This window comes from Pipistrellus hanaki (genome assembly GCF_964339955.1).
Source record: "Pipistrellus hanaki genome assembly, chromosome: 10".
Classification (NCBI taxonomy): domain Eukaryota; kingdom Metazoa; phylum Chordata; class Mammalia; order Chiroptera; family Vespertilionidae; genus Pipistrellus; species Pipistrellus hanaki.
The window spans coordinates 26753385-26772627 of record NC_140512.1 but is presented as its reverse complement, the minus strand read 5'-3'; positions in this window follow the sequence as shown (position 1 = coordinate 26772627).

Here is a 19243-nt window from a genome sequence, read left to right as displayed (position 1 = left end):
TGCAATGGTCACCTGGCAGTCTTTCTGAAGGTACTACTTTTTTAAAAATATATTTTATTGATTTCAGAGAAGAAGGGAGAGGAAGAGAGAGAGTTAGAAACATGGATCAGCTGCCTCCTGCACACCCTCCACTGGGGATGTGCCCGCAACCAAGGTACATGCTCTTGATCAGAATGGAACCTGGGATCTTTCAGTCTGCAGGCCAACGCTCTATCCACTGAGCCAAACCGGCTAGGCATGTCTGTGGTTTCTTAAGAGTGCACCTCGGGTCCCTGTTGGATGAAGCCTCGGGTCGCCTCCATGTGGGGATGGCGCGTGGCAGGGTGGTGCTGGGAGGACAGGGCTGGTGCCCTCCCAGGCTGCTGCTGTGAGAATAGGCGTGCCCGGCCCTGGGCACCAGTGCCTGAGGGCCCTGTGGGGTGTGGACCCAAGGGAGCTCAGTAGCCAGCCCCCCAGATCTCTCCTCAGAACCCCGCCGCCCAGATCTCCTCCTCATGGTTCTGTAAGCCCCCCCATCCTTTTCCTCAACCAGGGGAGTGCCCAAGAGCGAGCACTGCGTGTTGGCCCTTTAAGGAGGGCGCCTGGGGTTCTAGCAGACGCTCCCCTCTTCCCAGCAGACACAGGCCTCACTGGTGTCCGAGACCAGATGCTGTGCAGGCTCCTTCCCAGGCTCCAGTGCTCTGAGGTAGGGCTCTGGCACGGGGTTGAGACCTCAGGGGGTACTTTTGCAGGCAAGACAGCCCTTGGGGCGTCCATGCCCTTCTCTGCAGTCACGGTGTAGCTGCTTCTGGAAATCCTTGGACGTGACACCCCCCGCCCCCCCTCAGCGGCCCCTCAGGGGTCCCGCAGGCAGATGGCTCTGTCGTTGAGCTTGGGCCCGGAGGGGTGGGGAGGAGCTGTGCCTGTGCAGCCCCCACCTGCCATCCCCTCAGCAGCAGCTCTGTGAAGGGGCTGGGCTGCCAGGCACAGTTAGGGAACCCCAATTCGAGCTTCTGAGTGAGTCCCCCCCTCGGCTGTCCAGATCTTGTACCCATGAACCTCACTCCCCATCCCTGAGCTGACTAAGCCCTTAAGCCCCATGGTTAGTTCTTCCCTTCAGCCTCTCACCCCCACACCAAGCTCCCAGACCTAAGGCAGAGCCACTGCTGTGGCTGGAAGGGGCCCCGCGGGAGGGCTGCCTCGGGCCTGGAGCGGGGTAGGGGAGTGGGGGTGGGGCTCTTTCTGTGGGAAGGGGCTCCCTGCAGCTCACAGCTGGGGCAGTGCAGCTGGAGGGACTTAGGGAGAGCCAGGCGGTGCTCTGCTCTGGCTCCTAAAACATGACAGGAAGAATGAACCAAGACAGGGCTGCGGGCAGCTCCCTGGGAAGGGGGAGTGGGGGGAGCTGGGCTGAGCTGCCGTTGCCCATTGCTCCCCTGTTTGCCAGTCTTGTGGGAACCTTGAGATTTCAGGGAAAAATAAAAAGTTCATGCCCAAGAAGGGGCATGGGCGTGCTCTAGGGAGCCTTCTTTGTCCTGAGAGCTTTACATATTCCTTTTTTTTTTTTTTTTTCAGGATCTTAGGGCAGGGTTTCTGCAGAATATTCATTAGTGTTCCAGGTGTGTTTTTAATAGGCTGATGCATCAAAATGAGCATACAGGGGAGTTGTGGATTATATGTGGTCTGTTGTACTCTTATTTTTGGTCTGTCTGGCTTTATTTTATTTTTTATTTTTATTTATTTATTTTATTTTTTTGTTATTTGTTCCCCGACTTGGTCAGCTCTTGGGTTTAGCTGGCACACATGGCGCTGGTTGGGTCTTGGATCTCTCTCTCCCGGACCAGGTGATTTCAGCGCTGTATTCTCTGGCCAGGGCAGGGAGGGTGTAATCATTTGCTTTCAAGTGTCCTTAGTTGGGAAAGATAAGGTCTTGTGATTCACAAGCTTGTCGGTAGGTTGTCCAAATTGTTTGGCCTTATTTAATTTTCTTGTCTCAGTACCCATATTTCACGTCCCCACAAATTTTCCTAGCTTCTTACTATCCTGCCTCACTGTCAGGAACGTTTTAGGTTGTTTTTGAAATGTGAGGGCGGTGGAGAAAGAGGATGTGAACCAGGGATTTACTCTTCTCGGTTGGCACCAGCCTCAGGGGGCATGTCTGAGACCTGCTTGCAACATCTGGGGATTTGGTGTACAGTGTTCCCAGAACTAGTCGGATTGGAAAAAGCAAAGGAAATGAATGCTCACAGCATTTCCCATGATTGTCCTTTACTCATAGAAAGGGTTTCTGGAGCTGAAACCAATTTGGCTCAGTGGATAGAGCGTGGGCCTGCTGACTGAAAGGTCCCAGGTTTGATTCCGGTTGGAGGCATGTACCTTGGTTGTGGGCACATCCCCGTTATGGGGTGTGCAGGAGGCAGCCCTTGGATGTTTCAAACTCTCTATCCTACTCTCTTCCTCTCTATAAGAAATTGATAAAATATATATATATTTTTAAAAAGAAAAAATGAAAGGGTACCTGGGACTGTTCTTGCTTTAATGTTTATGGGTTTTTTGTTGTTGTTGTTGTTTTTTGTAGTCATTGACTTTCCACAGGGTAATGTTAAAGCCCTTTGAAGATTAAATTACCATGGACTGACACCTTGTGGTAGCAATAGAATTTTACGTTTTTCACTTCTAGTGAAACTAGAAAGTAACCATTTAAAAAAGCTTTTTAGGAAAAAAAAATCTATGTGTGTGTGTATTTACAGAACAGACTACAAAGAATTAAGACATTGTTAAAATGTGTTTAGGCATTGTTGAATTTTAAAAATTATTATGGGCCTTAAATGGTCAAACAAGCAATATGCTTTCATTCTTTAAGATTTGGAAGAACAAAGGTTCCTTCTTTTTCCCCCAAAATTTATTTTGTATATGAAGGGGGCAAAGAAATATCCTACCTAATAAAAGAGTAATATACAAATTAACCATCACTCCACTCCACAAGCCACACCCACCAGCCAATCAGAGCTAGTATGCAAATAAACCCAACCAAAATGGCTACAGCCACAGAGAGCAGGAGGGAGGCATTTCCCTGGCAACAGAGGAAGCTAAGCTTTCCACCTGCCCTTGTAGGCCTAAGCATTTACTCAAGGCTACAAAGTTTCAATTATAGAAAGTAAACAAATCCAAACAGAAAGGCTACTGCCACAGAGTGAGCAGGAGGCTTGGCTCCGTTCCAGGCTACAAAGTTTCAATTGTAGAAAGTAAATAAATCCCAGATACCAGGGCCTCCTCTTGGGTTGCTGGGGTTGTGGCCGGCCTGCAAACCACCACAGGCCCCTCACTCAGGCTGCCCCACACCTCAAGGGAACCCCCACCCTGGTCTGGGATACTCTTTAGGGCAAACCAGCTGGTCCCCACCCATGCACTAGCCTTTATCCTATCTAATAAAAGAATAATATGCAGATTGACCATCACTACAACACACAATATGGCTGCCCCATGTGGTCAAAGATCCTACCCCTATGTGGACACAAGATGGCCACCATAAGATGGCCAGCAAGGGAGGGCAGTTGGTAGGCACCAGCCCTGCAAGGGAGGGCAGTTGAGAGGGACCAGGCCTTCAAGGAAGGTCAGTTGAAGATGATCAACCTGGCAGGGGAGGGCAGTTAGGGGTGGCCAGGCTGGCAGAGGAGGGAAGTTGGGGGCAAATGGGCTGGCAGGGGAGCAGTTAGACATCAATTAGACTGGCATGGGAGTGGTTAGGGGGTGATCAGGTTGGCAGGCAGAAGTGGTTAGGGGCAATCAGGAGGGCAGGGAGGTGAGCAGTTGGGAGCTAGCAGTTCTGGATTGTGAGAGGGATCAGGCCTAAACATAGTTATTAGTCAACATCTGTTCTTGGTGGGTTTTAAGAATAGGTGGTTTAGCCCTACCTGGTTTGGCTCAGTGGATAGAGCTTCGGTCTTTGGACTGAAGGGTCCCAGGTTCGATTCTGGTCAAGGGCACATTCCTGGGTTGCAGGCTCAATCTCCAGGTAGGGGACATGCAGGAGGCAGCCAATCAGTGATTTTCTCTCATCATTGATGTTTCTATCTATCTCTCCCTCTCCCTTCATCTCTGAAACCAATAACAAAAAATATTAAAAAAAAATAGGTGGTTTGAGTCTCACAGATTCACCTGAGCCCAAATACTGCTTAATGATGCCCAAAGTTCCATGACAAAATATATTCTACTGTCTTGAAGTCTGTTGTGATTGATCAAAAGGTTGAAGGCCCAGGAAGTGGTACCACGTTCAGCCTTTTATTTACGTCCTACTGTGAATGACTATTTCATTATTCCTATGAAAGCATATTCTCCAATTGGGAATGACATATCAGGATAGTGAAGACTTATGCTGGTGGTTGGGAAGGGATTATAACTTGGGGGAGGGGAGGGGAGCACCGGGGCCAAGAAGACAGATTTTACCATCTACATAATATCATTTAGACCGGGCAATTTCTCCTCTCCCCACATCTCCGTATCAAACAATACATGGTAATGAAATAAACTTTCTTCTTTAAACCACCTATTTCGGTGTTCTTTGCTATAGTAGCTTAGCCAATACCCTAGCTCACATATGTCAAACACAAGGCCCGCGGGCCAAATCCAGCCCGCCAGGCCTTGCAATGTGGCCCGCACCGCGCTGTCATCACTGCACTCCGCTGTCAGTTTATGACATTGTCAGTTTATGACTGTTCAGTAAACCATTCGGCCCGCGATTTAGGCTGGATTTTAGATTTTGGCCCCTTCTCTGATTGAGTTCGACACCCCTACCCTAGCTTGTTTGCTGTTATATTGTAGCACTTTTCAGAATCCGCCTGTATTGGACATGTTTATGTGTTTCTGTTTCCCTCTTTAAATTTTGAGCTTTAAGAGAGCAGAGACCTTGCAACTTTTATCTTCAGTGTCTCTTGTAACTTAATGATTGATGGAGCAGATGCATGGCAAATGTTTGTGGAATTGTCCTTTTACCCTTGAGTCTCAGTCACGTTTTATAGGGCACATAAACATGGAGCCCATGAATGTCTGCCCAAACTGTGACACACATCCTTTTGTTATTTATTTTATGAGGAACATTGTTTTTTTTTTACCTTTGTTTGTACCCACACACCCAGGGGAGGCCCTTGAGAGTTTAGTTTTTGTGTTGTTTTTTATTTTTAGATTCCACGTATAACTGACATATTTGTCTTTGTCTGTCTGACTTACTTCACTTAGCATAATGCCCTCATGGCTCATCCATGGTGTCACAAATAGCATAATTTTCTTCTTCTTCATGGCTGAACAATAACCATATTTTCTTTATCTATTAATCCTTCACTGGACACTTCCGTTGTTTCTGTGTCTTGGCTATTGTAATTAATGCTGCAATGAACATAGGGGATGCCAGTGTCTCTTTGAGATAGTGATTTCATTCCTTCTTTCATACAAAGAAGTAGAACTGCTGGATGATGTGGTAGTTCTATCTTTAAATTTCTTAGAAATCTCTATACTGTATTTGATATTGCTGTAATTTACACTCCCACCAACAGTGTATAAGGGCTCCCTTTTCTCCATATCCTCGAGCTGGCACTTTTTTCCTACTCCATGTTTAATCTCTCTCTCTCTCTCTCTCTCTCTCTCTCTCTCTCTCTCTCTTAAATACGTTTTATTGATTTTTTACAGAGAGGAAAAGAGAGGGATAGAGAGTTAGAAACATCAATGAGAGAGAATCATAGATCAGCTGCCTCTTGCACACCCCCTACTGGGAATGTACCCACAACCAAGGTACATGCCCTTGACCGGAATCAAACCTGGGACCTTTCAGTCCTCGGGCCGGCCGACACTCTATCCACTGAGCCAAACCTGTTTTGGCACACGTTTAATCTCTTTACCGGTTTTATTACAAAGTAATTTTTTAGAAGCCATTAGAAGATTCTTTGAAATGTGGCTTTATATCCAGTAAAGATAATGACAAATCTCATCTTATTATATTGAGATATTAGGCAATAATAGTAAGTGTATGCACATATTTATAAGTGTATTGGGGCTGTATTCATGGATAGGATGTGATAAAGAATTGGGAAGACTTTGACGTAGGGAACCAGAATGGGGACCAGGAGACGGAGATGCCTCTTTTGCACTCTCCTTACCTTATACTCGGCCTCTCTGCTAGATGTCAACTGTTGGGGGATGGAGGTCATTTCTTTCCGCTTGACTCCTCAGGCTTAGGAAGGAGCATAGGATATTGTGAGGAGCTGACAAATATTTATCCAATGAAGGTTACCTTGTGGATTCACATGCCCGGGTTGTGGGCTCGATCCCCAGTGTGGGGTGTGCAGGAGGCAGCTGATAGATGATTCTCTCTCATCATTGATGTTTCTCTCTCCCACACTGCCTTTCTGAAACCATTAAAAATATATTTTATTTAAAAAAATATATTTTAAAGAAGCCAAATAAGATAGGGAAAAGAGTTAGTTGGATTCAGCATTTGAGAGGACTTTGCTAACTGTCTGAGAACAATTAGTGAGGGTGGCTGAGTGCTTCCAGGAAGAACGGGGGAAGGAGAGAGTGAGGACAGTGACCACACACTTTTCATAAGTTTGGGTAAGAAACGAAGGAGGGAGTTGGGATGGCAGTTGGGGAATAGTCTCATAAGGGTGAGAGATTAGAATCTTACAGGCTGAGAATAAGAGAACTGCAGAAAGAGACCGCAGATAGAAGAAAAAGGGTAATTTATGGAGTTAGCTGTTGGAGAAAAGTGAACAGAGGTGAAAATCAGAACGTGATGGGAAGTTATCTTTAAGCAGAATGAGGGACACCTTTCTCAGGGATTAGAAAAAAAAAAGAAGAGAAATGTGAATTTGAACGTGGAGAGGGTTAAAGGACAATGAGTGAGGAGAGGTAGCCCAGTTGAAGGGGACAGCGGGTCAGGATTTGAAGCTTCAGAAGTTGAGGCCTTGTTCCTGCCTTCAGTGTAGGACACTTATTTGGGTGAAATAGAGACATGGTTTGTGAACAGTTGAATTCACTGGGGGGAAAATGCAAAGTACTGAATAATAAAAATAAGGGATGCCTAAAATTCACAGAAGCCATGGAGGCGTGAGTTGAGATTGAGTTCATTGGGGAAGATACCATGAAAGAGTGGATGCTTTAAACTTGGCCTTAAAAAAGGGAACGATTTTTCACTGAGGAAGAGATAGGGAAAGGTTTTGTTTTCCTCTCCAAAGCAGAAACGGCACATATGGATTACAATTTCCTTCGGCCTAGCAACACACTTGTGTCTCAGAATTAGCTTTATGGACTTGGTGGGGTTCCTTCCTTAGACCACTGCCTGTTTGGGCCAGCCAGAGAATTTCTAACACAGTGTATTGGTGGTAATTACTGAATCCTTCCTAGAGATTTCTCGTAGGTGAGCTTCTTAAGAAGCTCCAATCTCTAGCCCTTTGGGATAGGGAGCTTGACTCAGAGTAGCTAGAACTAAAAGATTATGTTATTGAGTGGAATTCTTCCCCTCAGCCCTGGCTCCTGGCCTGTGCGCAGTTCTGTGTTTGTGTTCCGGTTAGCTCACCCCAAAGCCTGTATTTCTGTCTACACACCTCTGTTGTAGCTCTTTTCCAATCATGTTCAAGTCAGTCCCCTGACACGCCTATCTGTCCTGTTGACTGGCAGTTGCGGAATCCTTAAGGACCCACAGAGATGTGTGTGTGAGCAATGGAGCGAGCTTCATGTACTGTTTCCATCTGAGACAGGATAAGGTTCTTTTTCCAATCAAGGAAGCTATTCATCTTCTCAGTAGTGAATGGGGCCTTCGGAAAGCTCAGACTTCACAGCTTCCGTGATGGGATGCGGCACTATGTGGCCACAAGGGGGCGCCAGAGACCTTTTCAGTAAAAATGAACATACTTTTAAAGCAGCCTCTGACACTGCTGCCTCCCTAAACTTACATGGTTTTAGGTCTTTCTCAAACTCACTGGAAAGTGAGAGGGATGGCATTCTTTGTGTTTGTGTTGCTGTTATGGTATTTGAGCATATTCCAAGGTCTAAATGATGTTCATGAAGTCTACAGAAAGCATCAAATTTTCTATGTTCAGATTCACTTATATGTATGTATCTATCATCTATGCTTGCTTGTGTGTGTGTATCTTTATATAATATCCCTACTATCTGTATTTACATCTGTATCTACTATTTACCGAGTGCTTGACATTTCAAGAATTTTACATAAATTATCTTTTTTATTATGCACCAAATGCAGGGTTAAATTATCTTGTTTTTAATAACTGACATATTTATCAGATATAATTGACATACTATATCAGTTTCAGGTGTCCAACATAATTCTTTGATAGCTGAGTATATTGCAAAAGAAAACTACAATAAGTCTAGTTAATATATGAGATGATAATAAATTATCTTACTTAATGCTTATAAAAACCCTTGAAAATAGGTACTTTTACCATATTTACAAAAGTTTTTTTTTCTTGTATTAAGAACTTTTAAGATCTACTCTCTTAGCAATTTTCAAATATAAAATGAATTATAACTGTAGTCACCATGCTGTACATTGCATTCCTATGGACTATTTATTTTATAACTGGAAATTTGTACCTTTTGACCCCTTCACCAATTATGCCCATCTCTTGCCTTTGGCAACTACCAATCTGTTCTCTGCATCTATGAGCTCAGCTTTTAAAAAATATACATTTTTTTTTAATTTCAGAGAGGAAAGGAGAGGGGGAGAGAGAAATATCGATGATGAAAAAGAATCATTGATCTGCTGCCTCCTACATGCCCCCTGACCACGAATCAAACCATGACCTCCTGGTTTATACATTGATGCTCAACTCCTGAGTCATACCTGCCAGGCTCTGTGCTCAACTTATAATTTTTTTTTTAATTCCACATATTAGTGAGATCATTTTTATTTGTCTTTCTTTATCTGATTTATTTCACTTAGCATAATGCTCTCAAGAACAAGAACCACCCATGTTTTCATGACAAGATTTCATTCTTTTTATGGCTGAATAATATTTCATTACAAATATATAGTCCCGGCCAAGACTGGTTTGGCTCAATGGATAGAGCGTCGGCTTGGGGACTGAAGGGTCCCGAGTTCGATTCCGGTCAAGGGCATGTACCTTGGTTGCGGGCATATCCCCAGTAGGGGGTGTGCAAGAGGCAGCCAATCAATGACTCTCTCTCATCGATGTTTCTAACTCTCTATCCCTCTCTCTTCCTCTCTATAAAAAATCAATTAAAAAAAACAAATATATAGTCCCCATTTTCTTTACCCATTTATCTGTTGGTGAACCCTTAGGTTGTTTCCATATCTTAGTTATTGTACATATAATGCCTTAGTGAACATAAGGGTGCACATATCTTTTCAAACTAGTGTTTTCATTTTCTTCAGACAAGTACCCAGAAGTGAAATTGCTGGATTATATGATAGTGCTATTTTTAATTTGCTGAGGAATATCCATACTATTTCTTACAGTAGCTGCACCAATTTATATTCCCATCATCAATGCACAAGGATTTCCTTTTCTCCACATCCTGATATAGTACCATGTTATAGTAACTGATATAGTAACTGTAGTCACCATGCTGTACATTGCATTCCTATGGACTATTTTATAACTGGAAATTTGTACCTTTTGACCCCTTCACCAATTATGCCCATCTCTTGCCAATAGTTGTTATTTCTTGTCTTTTTTAAATAATAGTCACTAGAAGCCTGGTGTGTGAAATTCGTACATGGGTAGGGTTCCTAGGCCTGGCCAGCGATCAGGGATGATATGTAGGGTGATGGGCGGGGTAATGGTGGTGGTGGTGGGACTCTCCCCCTGCTGCCTTGCTGGCCTGGGGCCTGAGAGCTGGGGGCAGATTCTGCATTGAGCGTCTGCCCCCTGGTGGTCAGTGCGCATTGTGGTAACCGGTCGTTCCACCGGTTGTTCATCTGTTCAGTTGATTTGTATATTAGGAGGGATTCTAATATGTGTGAGGTAATATAAATTCTTATCTAACCCTTATAAAACATTTAAAAATAGGTACTTTTATCATTTTACAAATGAGGAAATTGAGACTTTAGGATAAATAACCTGCTCAAGAATAGATACAAAGCTTTTTGCTTTTTTACAGCCATGATACAATGCCTCACAAAGTTTTTTTTTTTTTAACTTTCACAACATCATTGTGAGCTTAAAATATATGCAAAAAAGAATAAGAGCAGTTATAACCAATAGATTAGAAAGGGAAGGCAGTCCCTGTGACTAACAAGTTTGTCTCTGGTTCTTGACCTGTTGATTATTAGTTTTCTTGAGTGTGGAATTTTGGCCTTTGTTCATGGCAGACATATCACACCCTAACTGTTATTATTGCTGAATCACAACTGTGAATCCACCCTGGTCACTGTAGGAAGGCTGCTTCCCCAAGCAGCTTTAACAGCCTCACCTAAACTTCAGACATCACTTAAGTCAGTGTTTTTCAACCTTTTTTGGGCAAAGGCACACTTGTTTCATGAAAAAAATCACGAGGCACACCACTATTAGAAAATGTTAAAAAATTTAACTCTGTGCCTATATTGACTATATATAAAGTAATTCTCTTGAATAGGAATCAAATAAACACAAAGAAAGTATTTTATAATTACTTTATTATGAAATATTAAGTAAACAAAATAGTGAAAAATTATAAAATTCTTGTCTTGTCTGCACCTACGGCACACCAGGCAACATCTCGCGGCACACTACAGCGGTTGAAAAACGCTGACTTAAGTGATATGCTTGAGTAAATTTATGTCATGAGCTGACATAAAGAAGAATTAAATCTTGCCATTTTTTTTACAACATGGATCGGTCTAGAGGATAGTATGCTAAGTGAAATAAGTTAGCAAAGAAAGATAAAATACCACATGGTTTCATTTATATGTGGAATCTAAAAACAAAACACAAGACAAAGGAGTAAATAAAACAAAAATAGGCTTATAGAAACAGAGACCAAAGGGATGTTTACCAGAGGGAGGGGGTGGGAGGCAGGGTGACATGGGAAAGGGGAATATAACCAATATAGTGTGATAAGTTACCGCCGTGACAGATGATTACTGGAGTTAATGGTGTGATCGCATTGTAAGGTATAAAAATGTCACATCACTATATTGTACACCTGAAAGTAATACAACCAATGTAATGTTGTATACCAACCACATTTAAAAACAGAATCATGAGCTGAGACACACTGTGAGAAGATCACTCATACGAGCCTTTTATCCTTGTCACCATGGCCAAGGACTTCATCCAGCGTGTTTAATGATTGTGCTGTGGTGCACACTGAACTGTAGCAGTCATCAGCAGAGTGAAGGAAAACTGTCTCAGTCTCAGGCTCATGGTCTAGAAAACAAATTAACCCATTTCCTAAGGTAGTTGTCGGGGTTAAAGGAGATGATGAATATGAAGTTTATGGCACATGGAAAGTGTCCAATAAATGTTACTATCATTACTGGAGAATAATGGATGCTCATGTTGAACGAAAGCAGGGAAGTGGCAGGAGGAGGAAGAAAAAGACAATGAGAAGGAAGGAAGACCACATATTCTGAGGGACTGAGAGGCATCCATAGATGGAAAACACTGTTAACTCCTCGGTCCCGATTATAATCTGCCACAAAGTTATCAAGTTTCTGGCAGGAGGACTTTAGAGGCCTTTTAATTCTAACCATGTTACGTGAAATAAAAATGAATTGTGGGAACTATTCCAGGTCAAGGTCAACTAATGGCAGAGTCTAGGACTAGGTACTGTTTCTGGTGCTTGTTTATTTATTTTTACCACTGTTCACATTGCTTTAGGTTAAACAGGATATTGGGAGCATGACACTGAGATAGTGTTTGTTCTATATGAGCTCACCTTAGAGCACTGAGTTGCTGACATATAGTGCCACCTGGAATTGAGGGAAGGCAAGGTGGTACAACTTTAAGTCAAAAGGGCACCTTCCATGGAGACTTAGTTCTCCTTGGCATTGTGTCCTCGAGCTCATGGTGCATTCAGCACATCTCTTCCTAGAAGGGCTACAGGCAGTGTGATTTCCCCCCTCTGCCAGAGAATTATGGCTTCTTTAGTGAGTGACCTCTTCAAGATGCTTCCTGTTATATTTACTTATGATATGACCTCTAGAGACTTATTTCTCAGTAAGCTCCCAAATATGAACAGTAGTAACTTGATGTTATGGGCTAATATATTTTTAATAAAGTTACGTTTTCTGAGCCTTCCTTAGAGAAAAGTCTTATGGAGGTATATTAGCATCTATCGTTTACATACATGGCCACTGGACAGAGGAAGAGGAGTTCATTGAATGGTTCCTCAAGTTTCAGAGGCTGCACAAATGGAAGGATCATTGCCTTTAAAGTTACAGTGAAAATTTCACTTGCCATTCCAGACATAGAGTAGCTCTACCATCTTCTAGGTTAATTTTTATATGTTGCTGATGAGGTATTTTATTTCACTATTCAAATAAGTAATATGTATCTTTTAAAAAAGATTGTCCCCCCCCCCCATATATACTTATCAACATGGGTAGAGACAAAAACTGAAGCTGTGATAACGCTGCAGTAAAAAAGGAGTTCTTACCATTTGCAACAACATGGATGGAGCTGGAGAGTACTATACTAAGTGAAATAAGCCAGGCAGAGAAAGATAAATATCACATGATCTCACTCATTTGTGGAATATAATGGACAACATAAACTGATGAACAAAAATAGACCCAGAGACAGAGAAACATCAATCAGAATGTCAAACCTCACGGAAGATAGGGGTCAGCAGAGGTAAAGGGGAGAGATCAACCAAAGGACTTGTATGCATGCATATAAGCCTAATCAATGGACACAGACAACAGGGGGGTGAGGGCATGAATGGGAGGTGGGAGGTAATGGGGGAATAAGGACACATATGTAATTCCTTAATAAAGAAATTTAAAAAATATATTTTCATAATCAAATCCCCATATATAGTGGGATCTATTTGACTTTAGCTTTTGTATTTCACTAGTCATCCTTTACTATGTCAGCATCTTTTGTGCACTTCTTTAAGAAACTGACCCTGTAAGTACTGATGAAATTAAGTGTTCTCACTGTTGAAACTATCTCAGTTCTTATACCACCATCCTTCTGACAATAAAACATGGTTGCTTTTATGGTCTGGATTTAAAAATAGTTCTTTTTAATTGGAAAAGGATATGTTGGTATTTTTTCTTTTTAGTTTTAACCCAGAATGCAGCTTCCAAGTGTTGAGGAAAAACTGGGACAGTTGTCTGCAGTCAGTGGGTGATATGTTCAGCCAATACCCTGAAACTATTTTGTAGTTGCTACAGGCTTGCTATGTGCCATGTGCTGGAAATTAAACATTTTTCTCATTGTCATTTAACTTGTGTAAGAGCTAGAGCTGGAATTAGAACCCAGGACTCTCTGATTTCAAAACTACTCCATTTATTGCCTATTGCTATGAAAATGAAAACTTCTCAGTAAAATTGCAAAGGAAGGCTATCACTCTGTATATTTATTCTGATAAATTATAAAATTCAGTAGAATTGTATGGTTAGGCACCTATCAGTATTTTGAAACAATTTGGTAGAGAAGGCAATTAACATATAGACAACAAACGAGCAAACTGAAAACACACAAAGTAAAGGATAAAAATATAAAATTAATATATGCTAAATACACAAATTATATCTTTTGAGACCCAATCATAATAACACCATCTTACCTATGAATGACAGATATAAACACCACCAAATTTCAGTTTCACATTTGGATTAAATAAGACCCTTTTCAGATGAATAGACCCTGTAAAAGAATTTGGAGAGTAAATTGCTTATTGATTGTGGCTAGCTTAAAGAATACTGGTGGAGGAGACACATTTCAGAAATAAATATTGTAGAAATCTAATTAAGTATAAAAATAGCAAAATTGAAAATAGGAATGAGTAACATTCATTTGTGAGAGGAAAATAACCCACAAGATATAAAGTCGTGGAACAGCAGAGAGCAATCTTTAACCTGAGCGCTGACAGACATTAAATCCTTTGAGGAAAGCTAAATGGAGACCAGTGACACCTAAATGCACACTCCTCAGTCTGCACCAGGACTGGAGGTGTGAATTAAGGAAGCAGCTGACGTTTGGGATTGGTTTTTTAAAAATGTGAAAATGCTCAGGGTTGACATTTGTTAAAACCTATTTCACTAAAATGGTATAATTTTTAATAAATACACAAAAACCCCAAATGTCAAGAGATGAATCAGTCTTCTCTAAGATCTTTTGGAGCTGTGCTATTCTCTCCCTTCCTGTGGCTCCTTCTCTTGGAAATTATTCACAACAAAAGGACAAGTCTCACAGTTTTGTGACCATAAGGGTATAAGAGACATGCTATTTGAATTATAAAAGCCCATTAAAAAAAAATGCTCCCTTTATAATAAAGATAGCACCCTAATCTGGAGACAATTCTTTTTCACATTTGCTATCCAATACACTGCACAGTTTCAATCGATCATCTTGATCATCTTGCTGACTTTAATTATTTAATGTGAAATAAATCCCCTGGTTCTCCATTAGGCTATTTAACTTTTCTCTTCATAATGAAATGGAGTGGGAAAGGTCAACTGCTCACCCCCAAAAAACCAAGTCGGAAATTTCATTCATCTTCTAGGCAAGAGTGTCTTTAACAAAAGATCAAATTACATAAAGTGCTCAAGGAAATAGGTTCTAGGAGACAGCAAAGGACCTTAAGCCCTTTGAAAAGGTTTTCCAAGAATCAAATAGTTTCCACTTGCTTTCATTTCTGTTATCTCTCTCCCTGGCAAATACTAAGCTGCTAACTATAGGGGTGATAGAACTCCACCGTTCGGTCTCGAAGGATACTGTGCATTTGTAGGGGGAGGTTGCAAGGGAGGAAAAATAATTTTATCCCTCTATCCTTCTAGGTTCTTGCTTGAGATTCCCCCTGTAAAAAGATAAAGATTAACAGGAGAAAAGCAAAACAGAAGCTTAATAACATGTGTATCCCCTGCGTAGATGGGAAAGACTCAGGAAACTGAGTAACTCCCTAAAATGGCCCAACCATCACCTTAAATACGTATCATCTCCAGCTGAAAACAAAAGGTGTTTGGTGGGAGAGAGCCAGGCTTTTAGGAAACGGATTTGGGATCGGCCAGAGTCGGGTGTGAATGTTGGGTTTTAATTACTAGGTTTATGATCTCAAGCAACTCAATCATTTTGAACATGTTTCCTCATCTAAGAAGTAGGGATGATAATAATTCAGGGTCATTGAAAAGACAACTAAACTATTGGCAGCAGCACAGTAGTTGGTACACTTTAGACTTATAATAAATAGCTATTATTATGATTGCTATTAGTATATGGTCCAATTTAATTGTCCCTTATTTAGATAATCTAGAAGCCCAGTGCATGAAATTAGTGCATGGGGGGAGGGGTGTTCCTCAGCCTGGCCTACACCCTTTCCAATCTGGGACCCCTTGAGGGATGTCCGTTTAGGCCAGATCCTTGAGCGATTAGGCTTAAACCGGCAGTTGAACATCCTTCTCACAATCTGGGACTGCTGGCTCCCAACTGCTTGCCTGCTTGCCTGCCTGATTGCCCCTAACCGCCTCTGCCTGTCTGCCTGATTGCCCTTAACCACATCTGCCTGCTGGCCCGATTGTCCCTAACTGCTCCCCTGGTGGCTTGATTGCCCCTAACTGCTCCCCTGTTGGCCTGATCATTCCTAACCACCTCTGCCTCAGCCCTTCCCCAACGACCCAGGATTCCCTCCACTGGACGGCTGGCTGCAGGCACCTGGGACCGGGCTGACTTCACCTGGTCTAGCTGCAGCCGCAGGTGTCTGGGACTCTGGGTGGCTTCGCCCAGGCACAGCTTTGTCAGGAAAGATGTCTGGAAGGTTGTCCGTAAGATGTCCAGTTTAAGTAGCATATTACCCTTTTATTAGTATAGATTCTAAGTTCGTGGTGATAAAGTATAATTTTAAAAAAGGTAAAATATCTTTCTTATAAATATAAAACAAACACCTGCTAAAGACTTACATGAATTCTTTAATTCTTTAATGAGGGAAACAGTAAGGTGTTAAAACTGATTCAGAGTTTGATTTATAGAGATATACATTCTATATCGGACAAAATTTACTTGCATCTTTACAAAAGGAATTGCTATAGGCTGGCAACATTTGTATTACTACTCAGTTTTCTACAAATTAATTTCTATCACTGTAGAGTTGGTTAAATAATCTAGCTAATGACAGAATCAAAGGTTCATGTTCCTGTGGAATCAGATATTCCTGGATGATTTCCCAGACAAATGATCAACATTCCACTGGAAGGATGTCCAGTAATCTTAACCTCTTTTGCTATTTTTCCAATTATTTTTTGATTTCCCTGACAGTTTAATTCTCCTCCATTTGTGATGTCAAAATAATCTCCAAATACCATTTTGATCCCCAAAAGGCTAGTTTGATTAGGTTTTGCCTGATTATTGACATAGGCTGCTAGAAGACTATTAATACCCAGGTAGGCCTCCTTGAGTTGGCTTTGCAAATCTAGAGCAAGTCAAATAATATGAAACTACAATACAAAGGCCAGAGGGTTAACTTTGATTTTGAGGTTTTTGTTTTTAAAAAATATATTTTATTGATTTTTTACAGAGAGGAAGGGAGAGGGAGAGAGAGTTAGAAACGTTGATGAGAGAGAAACATCGACCAGCTGCCAATGTACATGCCCTTTCCGGTATCGAACCTGGGACCTTTCAATCTGCAGACCGACGCTCTACCACTGAGCCAAATCGGTTTCGGCTTGAAGTTTTTCTTTTCTTTTCTTTTCTTTTTCTTTTTTTTTTTTTTTTTAAATATATTTTATTGATTTTATACAGAGAGGAAGGGAGAGAGATAAAGAGTTAGAAACATCGATGAGAGAGAGTCATCGATCAGCTGCCTCTTGCACACCCCCTACTGGGGATATGCCCGCAACCAAGGTACATGCCCTTGACCGGAATTGAACCCAGGACCCTTCAGTCCCCAAGCCGACGCTCTATCCACTGAGCCAAACCGGTCCTGGCTCTTTTCTTTTCTTTTCTTTTCTTTTCTTTTCTTTTCTTTTCTTTTCTTTTCTTTTCTTTTCTTTTCTTTTCTTTTCTTTTCTCTTTTCTTTTCTTTTTTCGGCTTGAAGTTTTTATAATGACTCTAGGATGGAACTTTTAAATGGCTTTGTTATTTATTAATCTCTCCCAAATTTAGAAACCAAGTCCCAGGAACTCTTCTCATCAGACTTCACCTGCAGTGCCCACAAATGTGGGTGACTTCCTTCTAGACCAGTGGTTCTCAACCTTTCTAATGCCGCAACCCTTTAATACAGTTCCTCATGCTGTGGTGACCCCCAACCATAAAATTATTTTCGTTGCTACTTCATACCTGTAACTTTGCTACTGTTATGAATCGTAATGTAAATATCTGTGTTTTCCGATGGTCTTAGGCTCTACAGCAGCGGTTCTCAACCTAAGACCATTGGAAAACACAGATATTTACATTACGATTCATAACAGTAACGAAATTTTATGGTTGGGGGTCACCACAGCATGAGGAACTGTATTAAAGGATGGAGGCATTAGAAAGGTGGAGAACCACTGCTCTAGAGGTCTCCAAAGTTTGCTAAGGTTCCTGGCCTGCTACCAGCTGACCTTCCTTTCCCCGCCTTGAGGCCCATTTTCCCGGAAGGGCTTCGTAGGCATTGAATCCACCCGTAAAGTCAGACTTGTCCTTGAATAGTGGATGTCAAGCCTGCTTAAATGAGACTCGTTCTCAGATATGATATTACAGACACAACATTGATATGTCCGGTTATGTGGTGGTAAAAGTTGAATTGATTTTTTTCCCCCCCATGAATCTATGCAAAGGACCATATTGCCTTAAAAAATTAAGAAGGCTCAGTTAAAGTCATTGTGAATTTAGGGGAGGGAATTTCAGTAAGAATTCAAGTCCATTTAAAAATATTTATATCACTTTTCAAAAGCAAAATTGAGGGTTAGAAATACCTTAAGAAAAAGATAAGGGCTATCTCACACAAACATAGAAAATTAAAATAATACTAACAATATTCCAAATAAGTAGCATACTTAAATTTCCCTTATCAGTGCACCATTCTGTCCTTTGTCGTTAATTCCTGCCTTTTGGAACTTGGGTCAGCAGATGTTTCCATGAAATCATTTGCTTCTGGACGAAGGCCTGGAAGTCCCCACAGCCCCCGGGCACTTTCTCAGTGTCTCAGCGGTATCCTTGTGGAACTCAATTTTCTTAAGGGTCAATAGTTTAAAAAAAAACCTGCCCACTGTACAGGCCTTTCCATGTAGCTATCTTCACACAAGACTGTCCTTTGTTGAAGTTACAAACTCTGATCAGGAACTTAGAGCAAAACTTCCAGGCACGCACTATCTGCTGACGCCAAAAACTGTAATCAGTTTATCCCAGGTTAACCAATAAAAATGGGACGGAGAAGAGAAAGTTCTCTATTGGAGTGTAGTGCAAGTTATCTCATCAAGTTTGATCAACGCTTCCTCTGAGGCTAAAGGCAAGGCGTGGAGTGGGGACACTGACAATTCTATTAAGGCCTTTCCATAAAACGTAAACTTTCTGAAATATTTATATTGGTAGCATTTTTACCTTAATCCAAGGAAAGCTGGGTGTCTCTTTGATTTGACAATGCTTCCAACAGCTTTTCCTCTGTTGAATCTAATTAAGGATCCATATGGAACACAGCAGACAAACCTCATTACTTACAGTGGCAAAGCAAAAATCGTATCTGACAAGTTCAACAGGCAAGAAACCATTTATTCTAGGCTATTGTCACAAGGGAGAGAGGCCAGAACTAAAGTCGTAACTTGTTTCAATTTTGTTCAAACAGCCATTTTCAATCGGTGCGCCACAAAACTTTTTAAAACATGCAGTCCCTATTTCGTTAAGGGCACTGACCTCTATCCCCTTAGATTGTCAGCGAATAAAAGTGACAATGGCCAACCTTAGCTGTCTAATGTGAATGAATCAGAATCACACCCTTATTCTTTTTTTGTCAAATCGGCAAAAAATACATTTTTAGTGTGCCGCAGATGGAAATTGTAGTAATTAGTGTGTGTGCCAGGAGATGGAAACCACTGTGTGAAAACACAAGTTGGGAGAGTTTTTAGTTGCTGCGGTGGAGACATCGGAGGCCACCTGTGTTTGCTAGTTG